This window comes from Plectropomus leopardus, chromosome 14 (genome assembly GCF_026936395.1).
Source record: "Plectropomus leopardus strain MGB_pleo_1.0 chromosome 14, ASM2693639v1, whole genome shotgun sequence".
Lineage (NCBI taxonomy): Eukaryota > Metazoa > Chordata > Actinopteri > Perciformes > Serranidae > Plectropomus > Plectropomus leopardus.
In genome coordinates this window covers 19,985,842-19,998,446 of record NC_142189.1, presented here as the reverse complement: position 1 = coordinate 19,998,446, position 12,605 = coordinate 19,985,842, and the positions used below count along the sequence as shown (strand labels likewise).

The 12,605-nt window shown below is 41.1% G+C and overlaps 1 protein-coding gene and 1 long non-coding RNA gene across 2 annotated transcripts in view; one reads left to right on the top strand and one right to left on the bottom strand.

Moving 5' to 3' along the window:
• LOC121954051 (uncharacterized) overlaps positions 1–2,926 on the top strand; it is a 56,969-nt gene extending 54,043 nt beyond the window's left edge. Inside the window, exon 4 of the long non-coding RNA XR_006106536.2 lies at positions 2,050–2,926. This is a non-coding gene — a long non-coding RNA (uncharacterized LOC121954051). The remainder of the gene's footprint in view (positions 1–2,049) is intronic.
• Positions 1–12,605, bottom strand: part of LOC121953601 (G patch domain-containing protein 2-like) — a 56,519-nt gene that overhangs the window by 11,434 nt on the left and 32,480 nt on the right. The window contains 4 exon segments of the mRNA XM_088087383.1: positions 3,997–4,157; positions 4,249–4,286; positions 4,475–7,091; positions 9,705–9,843. The gene's annotated coding sequence lies outside the window, so the exon portion shown is untranslated.

The window sequence follows — 12,605 nt, the reverse complement described above, 5'->3', positions numbered from 1 at the left end:
GACCTATCCCAAAACCAGCTGAAAATACTTCAAATCAGCATAAAATAGCTTGCTGAGACACGCCATAGCATTAAAACGTGCAAAAATGGCCCAAAACACTATAATATAGCATCTCGAAAAATGACCAAAAAAGCAAGGCTATAGTATGGCAAACATGTCAAAAATGACATGTCCCAAAAACAGCTGAAAACACCTCAAAACAACATAAAATAGCGCGCTGAGACACGCCATGGCATTAAAACCTGCAATTATGGCCAAAAACACCATAATATGGCACGTCGAAAAAATGACCAAAATAGCAAGGCTATAGTATGGCAAAAATGTCAACAAATGACATGTCCCAAAACCAGCTGAAAATACTTCAAATCAGCATGAAATAGCTTGCTGAGACACGCCATAGCATTAAAATTTGCAAAAACGGCTCAAAACACGATAATATAGCATCCTGAAAAAATGACCAAAAAAGCAAGGCTATAGCATGGCAAAAATGTCAACAAATGACATGTCCCAAAACAAGCTGAAAACACCTCAAAACAGCATAAAACAACGTGCTGAGACACGCCATGGCATTAAAACCTGCAATTATGGCCAAAAACACCATAATATGGCACGTCGAAAAAATGACCAAAATAGCAAGGCTATAGTATGGCAAAAATGTCAACAAATGACATATCCCAAAACCAGCTGAAAACACTTCAAATCAGCATAAAATAGCGTGCTGAGACACCCCATAGCATTAAAACATGCAAAAACGGCTCAAAACATGATCATATAGCATCTCGAAAAAATGACCAAAAAAGCAAGGCTATAGTATGGCAAAAATGTCAAAAATGACATGTCCCAAAAACAGCTTAAAACACCTCAAAACAGCATAAAATAGCTTGCTGAGACACGCCATAGCATTAAAACGTGCAAAAATGGCCCAAAACACTATAATATAGCATCTCGAAAAATGACCAAAAAAGCAAGGCTATAGTATGGCAAACATGTCAAAAATGACATGTCCCAAAAACAGCTGAAAACACTTCAAATCAGCATAAAGTAGCGCGCTGAGACACACCATGGCATTAAAACCTGCAAAAACGGCCCAAAACACTGTAATATGGCACGTCGAAAAAATGACCAAAAAAGCAAGGCTATAGTATGGCAAAAATGTCAACAAATGACATGTCCCAAAACCAGCTGAAAATACTTCAAATCAGCATGAAATAGCTTGCTGAGACACGCCATAGCATTAAAATTTGCAAAAACGGCTCAAAACACGATAATATAGCATCCCGAAAAAATGACCAAAAAAGCAAGGCTATAGCATGGCAAAAATGTCAACAAATGACATGTCCCAAAACAAGCTGAAAACACCTCAAAACAGCATAAAACAACGTGCTGAGACACGCCATGGCATTAAAACCTGCAATTATGGCTAAAAACACCATAATATGGCACGTCGAAAAAATGACCAAAATAGCAAGGCTATAGTATGGCAAAAATGTCAACAAATGACATATCCCAAAACCAGCTGAAAACACTTCAAATCAGCATAAAATAGCGTGCTGAGACACCCCATAGCATTAAAACATGCAAAAACGGCTCAAAACATGATCATATAGCATCTCGAAAAAATGACCAAAAAAGCAAGGCTATAGTATGGCAAAAATGTCAAAAATGACATGTCCCAAAAACAGCTTAAAACACCTCAAAACAGCATAAAATAGCACGCTGAGACACACTATAGCATTAAAATGTGCAAAAACGGCCCAAAACACCATAATATGGCACGTCAAAAAATGACCAAAAAAGCAAGGCTATAGTATGGCAAAAATGTCAAAAAATGACACGTCCCAAAAACAGCTGAAAACACGTCAAAATAGCTTAAAATTGCATGGTGAGACACACCATAGCATTGAAACCTGCAAAAACGGCCCAAAACACCATAGCCCGTGTTGCACTCCTGCTATTAACATTTTAGGGTTGTGTTACGTGGGGCTATGGCGCGCATACCCTGACTAATGTGTTTTTGCCCCCCCCTCCCTTTTTGTTTCTGGTTTCCAGGTGGATGTAATCAATGGAGGGATAAAAGGCGGGGAATGGAAAGGCTGAGCTCTTTCTCTTACACACTACCGACTGCAGTTCCCGCAGCAGCAACAGCACTGTCCCAGTGGAGCGGGGCGATGGTCTGATTTTGAGTTTTTGTTTTTTCGTTTGTTTTTTTTGGTTTGGGTTGGAGATCACCAGCAGCCTTGGTTTCGGTGATTGTTTTCTAAGGTCTTTTGTTTAGGGGGGGTGAGCTGCTTCCGATGGGTCACTGCATCATTGGCCCAGCAATTCCCAATTTTATATTTGTTTTGGTTGGGATCTTCAACCCCTCTTTGGTTACGCTTTTTGGTTAAGTTTTATTAATAAACTTGTATTGTTTTTTCCCCCGCGATCCTGGTTGGGCGTCCTTCATGTCGGCCGTGCCACAAGCCATTGTTTGTTTGTGTGGCCACAACACTACTGTAGTATGGTGTTTTGGTTGTTTTTCAACATGCTATATTATGTTTTTGGCCGTTTTTTCTACATTCTATACTATGATGTGTCTCGAAATGCTATTTTATGTGGTTTTCAGTTGAGTTGAGAGAGAGGAAGTTGAGTGAAGCAGAAGATGGAGGTAGGGGATGACAGTATAAGAGGTGAAAACAGGAATAAGAACAGGGTAAGTAGAAGGGTCAAAAAGTAGGAAGTAAGGGACTGGAATAGGAAAGTCAGGAAAGTGGCAGAGTAGTTGCGTAGGAAGGTCAGGAAGATGTCCCGAGACAGGTGAAACCAGTATCGGCAGATGCGTCTGTCGAAATCAAGGATTATCAGTGAAGAAATGTCAAAGTAAAATCTGAGGTAATTTAGAAACTGTGATGTAATAACATACTTTGTCCATTAAAGAATACTGACATGTTTTAATATTCAAGTGTATGGTATTTTGTTTGTTTGTGTTACAATTGTCTCCTTGTCTCCTGAATTTTCATATACTCAATACAGAATTTTCCCTGCCAAAAATATAGCTGATAATCGGCCTGACTCATATATAAGTCGAGTTTTCGACAGACGTCACTGCTGATACAGAATTTTCCCTTTCAACACCATGTGACCCTTATATCAGCAGATCGGACAGATATATCAGCCAATATTTTATTTTATTTTATATATGCCATAAAATATAATTTAGCTGTACATTCATACAGTTTAGACACTGATTATGATTTTGCAGAGCAAATTAAGGCAAGTACAGTCGAGATGTATCATTTTGGCCGCTTAATCAGGTGAAGTTGTCCCAAAACAGGTAAAACCAGTATCGGCAGATGCGTCTGTCTAAAAATCAAGAAATATCGGCCTGACTCATATATCAGTCGAGTTTTGGCACTCGTCACTGCTGATACTGAATTTTCCCTTTCAACACCATATGACCCTTAAATCAGCAGAGCTGATAGATATATCAGCCTTTATTTTATTTTATTTATGCCATAAAATATCATTTGGCTATAGATTCATGCAGTTTAGACACTGATTGTGATATTGCAGAACAAATTAAGGCAAGTTAAGTATGTAATAACATACTTTGTCCATTAGAGAGTACCAACATGTTTTAATATTCAGGTGTATGGTATTTTGCTTGTTTGTTTGTGACACTATTGTCTCCTTGTCTCCTGAATTTTCATATATTGAATACTGAATTTTCCCTGCCAAGAACGTCACTATTATTGTTATTATTGTTATTATTGTTATTATTGTTTATCTGCCTGAGTTTTCGACGGACGGCACTGCCGATACTGAATTTTCTGTTTCATATGACCCTTATATGTGTTAGTGACCCCCTAAAGTGTCCAGATCTTCACTAAAAAAATGTTTTAATTAATTCCAACAAACAAAACAATTCTCAAAAATAGTATTTATTTTTACTTTTAAACCTTATAGTCGTTTATATGGATAATTAAAACATTGTGAATTAAGGTATAGTGTACACACCTTTATCTGAAACATTGTATGACTTTTGCCTGGCATGAGAGAGAGATGCATATGCATGGTGATGTAGAAGTTGTCAGTCTTGCTCTAGTGACAGCCGACAGTTAGTAGGTATGCTGCAGACCCTGCTGGTTGTAGAGATGCTCCTCCAAACTGTAGCATGACTAGAGTTGAGATAAGGAAATTCAAATGAGACACAAGCAATATGCAGTCAGAGAAAATTAAAATGAAGTGATAACTCAAACATCTTCTTACCAGCCAGTGCAAGATGGGGATGCTGATCCTCCTCTGGACTGTTTTCAGATGCCAAGAAAATAAAAAATAAAAAAATTAAATGCTTTGTCATCTTAAAATCATAAGAAATTTAAGAGAATTCAAATATCAATGTTATACACAGTTATACACATAGCATCAGGTCACAACATGTTAGTATGACATGAAAGCCATCAAACAAAAAAATAAAACAACAATGTAAACGTACTTTTCAGAGTATGTCAGTGACCTGATGAGGCCTCTGTTTGAGATGTTGGAGGAGCCCTGCAGATACACAGATGAATTCTTTATTTTTCTGATTGAAAAAAAATAAATAGAAAATTTTCCACGTGCACCTGGTAACAAGGGAGTATATTAGAAACTAAGTAAAAGCGAAGCGCGAGTAAAAGAAAAAATCCAACATGTGATTCAACAGTAACTGATAAATGTTTACTCACCATGCAAAGACAGTTTGCTGAAGTCTCTGATACTGCCGAGGTTCGCGCTGTAAACTTTCATTATCCGGTCGGATTCAGGATCTAACACGGCTGTGTGTCAATGGTCGCCATGTCTGAGCAACAACAACAAACTACGTCAGTTTGTCGGTTTGCAGATCTCCTCCTCTTCTCAGCTACTTCTCTGATCATGTCAGGAAAGAAGGAAATCTTGCAGTCATTCCAGATAATTCCCCTCGTCTCCATATCTTCATCTGGCGGCCGCGAGCACCCTCCCCATCTCTAAAAAACTGTGGAAAGGCATGATGATCGGCCTCGCTGGCTGACCCTTGGCTGACCCTGGTCTGGCATCGGAACAAGGGAGCGATGTGCCTGCTGCAACTCGGTTTCTGACAGGTCAGCGCCGAGTGTCTCGGAAATGATGGATCTCACAAATTCTCTTGTTTTTCGATTTTCAGAGGCTAACCATGCTAGCATTGTTAGCGATGTGTTTCGAGAGTCTCGTTTTGGAGCTTGATGCGGCCATTTTCTAGTCTTGTGGTTGAATTCAGTGTCGGGATGCGTCCAAGCCTCAGCTGACTTCTGATATGTAGCAAACAGTAAAGGTTTACTCGAACTGCCAAGCGGGAAAGTGCGCGATATGGCGGGAGGTTTATCCTAAGCGGTTATCTTGGTCAGAGGTCCCACGTGACTCCCGTACTGTGACTTTTTTGTGATTTTTTTTGGACTGCATACTTTACTTTTACAGTTTTGTTCATTTTTATTGTATGTTTTTGTTTTTTTCATATTTTTGATGACATACTATACTCTCACTTTGATGTGATATTTTGGAAGACATATTATAGTATGACTTTTTGTGTCATATTTTGACCAACATACTTGTTTTTTTACATACTTTTTTTTTTACATTTTTGTTAACATTTTTTAATTGACCCAGATCAGTTATTTTGAGCACGCCCCCACCCGATCCTTTGTTTATGTCAGCTGTCACACAGGTGTTGTGAAAGGAGAGCAGACTTTGCAGCAGATATTCAAGTTTGATTGTAATGCATCTACTCCATTGAGTAGAGACTGATTTTCTTTTTTTATGTTCAGCTTAAGCTGCTACACTTCTTCAAGTGGAATAGATTTGTTTTTCTTTTTGTGTATAGGCTATCTAGTTTTACTATCGCTGTAATGAGCATAATTGTAAGCAATTTATTTGATGTTACTTGCAATGTCAAAGTTCAGCAGTACAGAAAATGCTACACCAAGTGGATTTGAGAGCAATTTCTAAAGACACATTTTAGTTTGTTTACTGTTAGTTTGTTGAAAAAACAAATGCAGGACTAAGTGGATTTGTGATAAGAGCCATATATAAACATTTTCAGTTTGTTTACTTTGTTATTTGGTAAAAAACAAAATTAAAAAAACCCTTAGGATCTGTTTGGATGCAGACATGTTTTCTTGTATTGCATCGTAGAACCATTAAACTGTCAAGCAAACACTGGAATAATTTTAATAACTTTAAAGAACCTGTGGTCACTGTGCAGCTGTGTTATCCAGGTTACTGCAAGTATCAGATCAGGACTTGGTATCTGCAAAAACTCAATATCAAATGACTTGGATCGGGATTGGGGGGAAAAAACTTGATCAGGACATCTCTAGTGATCACAGTTGTTTAACTATCTCTACCACAGTATTCATAGTTTTGGCAGAAGATGTTCGGAGGCCATTATGACACACGTAGTGTAGATTCAATGAGTGGCACCCAGTTTAACTTTGTTTGTCCAGCACACATACCCACAATTTTCATGTCAGTCACGAATCAAAACATCATTCATCAGATAACCTTGCACAGATCAAAAGTCATGTCACATCAAGGTCAGCACACTGCAGTAGTAATGTAGTAATGGTAGCTTTGTAAAATATTCGGATCTCTTTTTTTTTTGGTTGTTTTTTTATTTTGCTGCAAATATCTAACTGGATTATAATTTTTTTCATGGAAGATAAACAACATATTAAAACTTAAGATAGTCTGTGTCACATGTTCGTTCAGCTCAATCTCTCTCTGACTGTAAACATCTCACTCTCTCTCTCTGTGTCTCTCTAACGGTGTCTCTGCCCGGGTCAGCAGGTAGTGAGCCAGTAGCAGTGAATGAGAACATGCCTGATCTCCTGCGAGCGATGCTGTCAGCGTGGCCCTGAGTGGGCTGTATGGAGCTTCTGTCAGAGGGTGTCAAATTTCCACGGCCCACACTGTGGCCCTCTGTCCTGCTCGTGGCTGGATCTCAATGGGCTCTTTGATGGGCCACCCGAGGCCTTTCATCGTGCACCTCACCATGGAGCACGGGATCCAGGCGGGGGGGGGTTGAGACGCACAACACCTGGCAGGTATGCAAAACCACGTGCCTAAGACAAAACAAAAGCCACTCTGTCAAGCGTTTATTGGAAATTAATTTCCTCTCCCTCGTCTTTTTACATTCATAAAATGCAGGATGAACAGAAGAACAGAATGATGTGAGGCAGCACGGGAGAAATGACTGGTTGTATAATGAGGTTTGTTTGTTTGTTTTTTTGATTATAATCGGACACAAGATTCTGATATGGAAAAGCTTTTTTCTTGTGTTTGATAAGATTGGTTTCCATGTAATTATTCAATCAGCGCAGGAGGTGACGATGATGTAATAATGGAATGCTACATGAAAAGAAAAGTATTACGAAGGAGGACAAAAGGGCACGCAAATCAGCATCGGTTTTAAACCACATAAAACTAAGAGTGTACTGTAAATTGGACAGTTGCATCTGTCACAGCTCTTATCTCACTTGGCCCTCTCCAGTTCCCATACACCTGCCCCTGCTTCCCTCTGCCTGCACTGCCCTCCTGCTCCTTCACCCCTGCCCCATGTACAGCAGGCCCATCCCCGGGATCATCCTCTTCCTCTCTTATCTGCAGTTCAAAGCCCGTTGACTGAATTATCTCCGGACGGTAAGAGAGAAAGGAAACAACTGTCGGCAGCCTTCAGTCAGCCGGAGAGAAACTCTTCCCCGACAGCTGCTTGGTTAACTGGTCTTTACTGCCTAATCCCGAAGGTGGAGGGATGGGAGCAGGGAGAGAACGCGCAGTGTAAGGACACATCAGCGTCTGCACACGAAGCTCTGCACAGACAAACGGGTTCAGTGTTTCCTCTCGGAGGGAGCAGTGTCATGAGATAGTGGACGTTGGTAGTAAGAGCGGAAGCTGAGGTCTCAGGTTTGAGTGGCCACAGAGAGCGCTTGACTGAGGTGTTGAGAGGAAAGGTGTGGTGGCCAGGCCCACAGGAGGACGGAGGGTAGCTGTAACTGCTGCACTGAGGGGAAGAAAGAACAAGCGCTGCACTACAGGAAGAGTGTAGCCTACTGAACCCAGAACACCTGTGGTCTCTGATCAAAGGCAATGAGGGTACCGGGCGACTTTAGCCATATTGTATCCATTATCACAGTCACTCAAGAAACTCTGAGCTGGTAAATAGAAAGTAAATAGTTTACTTTCACCATCATGTCAGTTGTGTCTCCATTGAAGTTTGCAGTCAGCAACTGTGAAAATACAAGTTTTAGAGGTTCACATACAAAATCTCTGGTGTTACAGATTAATTTGTGGATTGTGTTCTCAAATAATCAAGTAGTTGTTTGGTCTTGTACGTTTAAAACTGGAGCTTTTTGGCTTAATTTTCTTCAAAAACAAGGGGGGAAAGGCAATGAGCAACTTCAGAAGAAATGACTGTAAAAAGTACAAGAAAATAACCTAAAAAGACAGAAAAAGTAAAAACAAAGAAAGAATGAGAAAATGACCTAAACAATTGTCAGAATTCTAACTTTAAATATTTAATTATGATAATTATAAAAATATTTCAAATTTCAAAAATCTACTAATTTCCTGCAATTTCCAGAAGAGTTCTTGCTAAATTGCTCATTGCCTTTTCCCCCATGTTTTGTAAAGATAACAAAACAATTCTCTTGAATTTTGAAGGTTTAAATACTTGTGATTCCATCTGAATACAGCAGAAAAGTAATATCAGTCCAAGTTTCAAAGGGTTAAAATGTCAGAAAATGGTGAAAAATGTTTTGTGGCGTAATATCGTAATATCGTAATATTTTTTAACGTCGTTAATTAACTTACTACTAATACTTTGACAAGATATAAGATTTTCTATGCAATAGTTTATTCTTGGGGTTCCCAGGCGATATTTCCATATTTTACTGCAGTAAGGCCACCCCCACCATTCAACACTTGCTAAATATGTTACAAGGCTTACGCACACTGGTTTTGTGCTTCACTAAGGTAGAATGGTCAGTCAACTTGTTCATAAATATTTGGTATTCACTCTCAACAACAGCTTTACAAACTGACGCTAGTGGCTGAAGGGTGACGAGTGTTGTGATACTAAGGTGTTGCTCAGAGGTGGATTGGTAAATAATTAGATATATATTGGCCCTCTGGATCCAGAGACACTTGGATTGTCCTGCTTCAGGTCTTTTAGGAAACATTTATGGACATGCATGCTGCTCTGCTGTACCAACATTACTGTTTTAACTTGATATAACTACAACTTTTTGAACAAATATCAGCGAGTATCAATTATCAATTTTTTTCTGCGTGATTATCCTTTTCGGCTCCGCTGTTCCTTTAAGTCCTAACTATTAGCGTTTGGCCTGAAGCATATTCATATGCATTTGAAAACCCTACACATTTACACTGACGACATCAACACGACCAGTCAGCATAAACGTTTTACCGCCATATGGCCCGACCCTTAACTACAGTATGGCCTGTTAGATACAGTTGATTTAAAGAAGCCCAAGTCCTCCACATCCACATAGATCTCCCCCCTGGCCCCCTCGTCTGTCTTGGCTCTCTGGCACACAAGGTCATCCCCTAGCCAGTCACGACACTCCAATTAAGGCGACTGATGGACGCAGCTAATTGGTAGGATTTATAACCTCCTTTTATTATGCTTTATGAGGAAGGCAAGTGGAGGGCATTACCATTTATAGGCCCCAGGCTCCATGCTGGATCACTGTCATCCACTACTGTCCGGCCTGACTACTGAATATCGTAGCAGCCTAAGCAGCTGGAGCTGGGACGTCCAAGCATCCTCTCACCCCGTCTCTCCTTTTGATATAACTTGAGAGAAAAACAATACTGTATGAACTCAAAAGTGATACACTGAGGAAAAAGAAGAGGACTTTAAACACAGGACAGTTGAAACAGAGAGTGAAAGAGCGAGTTAAAGATAGGGTGAGGCATGGAGGGAGGCTCCACGGGGCAGGAAGGCAGGAGAAGGCAGGCAGGGCTCCCATAATGAGTGTGTGGTTATTGATTGTATTGTCAGGGTGGCTGACCAGGGTCCCGTGTGCTATGGGCCCCAGTCCATCTGTGGACAATGCAGTCAGTTACACCTCACTGCTCCGTCTAATAAAGAGCAGGCAGATTGATGTCACCAGTATGGTTGAACTCTACCTAACACTCACCAGCACCAGTCAGCGCAAACACATGAAAGCACACGTTTGCAGCGGGACATTTGGGAAGCAGGGAAATTGTTTTAATTTCCTCTCTTGGCAGACAAAAGTAAAGGGATTGTGGTTTACAGCTGATTATATGCTTAAATATATAATGTAAGGCCACAGATAACAATTATTGTCAATTAACTCTGTGAAACCTGAGCAAATTGGCTTGATTCCTTTCAAAACCACAGGAAGAAAGCAATGAGCAATGCCAGCAGAAACAAGCCAAAAATTAGCAATTTGGCAATAAGTAGAAAAATTGGTTTAAAAAAGAAAGAAAAAAGAAAAGAAAAAAAAACAACAGGAAATGACCTAGAAAAAAAGGTGCTTAAAAATTGTATAATACTTTTAAATATTCCATTATGATAATTATAAATAAAAAAAGTTTTCCCCCTAGCTTTTTCTTATTTTAACCTAGACATCCCTTGCTGTTTTAAAATCATTTTATCCAATTTGTGGAACACATTTCTCATTTCCTTTTTTCCTATTTTTTGAAAGAAAGTGCACCAATTTGCAAGGGCCTCAAAGCTTTACATGCAAAAGTTTTAAAGGGTTAATTTGCCAAATCATACACTTTCCTTGCAACCACTTTGTGTAAACAAAAACAGGAAAGCGCAGTCTGCTAAAAGATCTGTATATCTTATATGAACAGTATGCCACACTATCAGTCAAGCACGCTGAGAACAACCGACTCTCTCAATCTGCTAATACATCAGCAATACACACCAGGAATCATTACATGTGACAGTGGTTGGTATTCTCAGCTAACGGATGGACAGCTTATATGGGTCAGAACTCTTATATAAATGATGAAACAACTGCAGTCGTAATGGCGTCTCCGTGTTCTGCTAGTTAAAGGTGCCTCCTTTAAGAGGAAGTCAGCGCCTACACCTGAACATTTGGCTGCACTCGAGCCCCCATTGCCTCCACGTGGCAGCAGCACGAGCGATTACTCCTGCGCAGCCAGCCAAAACACAAAAATCAATAAACAATCTCAACGTTTCTGAGGGCCTTTCGTCTGACTTAATAAATGTCTCAATCCACTGTTATGACTTCATTTTGCTTTAACGTCTTCTTCATGTGCATCTTTTGCTGATCAATTAGAGAATGGAGTGCCCCTTCTGTCACGACACCTGCCCTCCATCCGCTGCTGCTGCCGCCACACACACACACGCACACACACGCACACGCCATGCCGAAGCACAAGGTGAACTGCTATTTTAATCCTTGAAATGAGAAACCTTTTGAAAGCACTCACTTAAATGGCTCATTAGAGGCACTGTCATCCACTGCTTTCAGGTTATTCCACATCTTGTGTTCTTTTGTTTTGTCATTTTATCTTGTCTCAATTTGACGTATGGTTTTTCTCATCTTTAGGCAAAAAATGTTAGATACAACTCCCTAGGAGCAGTGTGGTGCTCGGGCGTAGCCTTGTAATGAGACGTATATGCAGTCTAAGTGTGCAGGAGAGGCACCATTTCCTGGCTGTCAGTGGCGATGCCGACCACAGCATCTTTCTCTTCAAGCTGCTCCTGCTGTCACAGGCCCTAATCCTGGTGCTGCGGGGATGACAGGTGAGTGGTGCCAGAGCCCATGGTCTGTGACTGGAAGCTCCAGGAGAATTTCACGTGCACCCCTCTCTTGTCTCCCATCGATTCTGCCACTTCCCATTATTGTCAATCAGAGCGGCACAGTCTCCACGGGAGGAGCTGTGCAGCGGGCGATTGCCAAGGCAGCCGGGTTCGGAGAGCAGCAGGCTGCACGCCTGCCAGCTACTCCACCAGCACGGGGGCCACCAGGGGCCCCCTCTCAAGAGGCTGCCTGGGCAGGATGCCACAGCTAAAACTGAAACCTTTTGCTTTACAACGCATAATGCACATGGCTGAGGAGCGCAGAGGGGTGAAACCTCTGGAGCAGCTTTGTGTCGACAAAAGGAGCAGCTGAGGCCCTCGATGCAAACATAGTTTCACAGGGCTGTCAGCGGGAAAGCAATGCTGCTCTCTCAGACGTGACTGCCTTGTTAGAAAAATGACATAATAACAATGACAGGAATAATGGAACACAAGTGAAGCACTGTTCTGCAGGTTAAGGAGGGTTTGGGAGGTGGCTGCTCCATAAGTGAGCTTTCAGTGTGGCCATGTCGCCCGGTGGCTCCTGACCCTGAGTGGGCTGCCGGCGTGGTGCCGTGCAGGCTTTCTGGTCAGGTGAGGCAACCATGCGGCTGCTATAAGCCCTGGAGATTGATGGGAGTGGTGCCCTCCCTCCCTGCGCTGTAAAAGATTATCCGCTCACCCGCTGGAAACAAAGCTGTGATGGAAATTCGTCTCGCATCATCAGCAACAAAATATCTACACGGCGAAGCGGGAGTCTCTCATTTTTCAT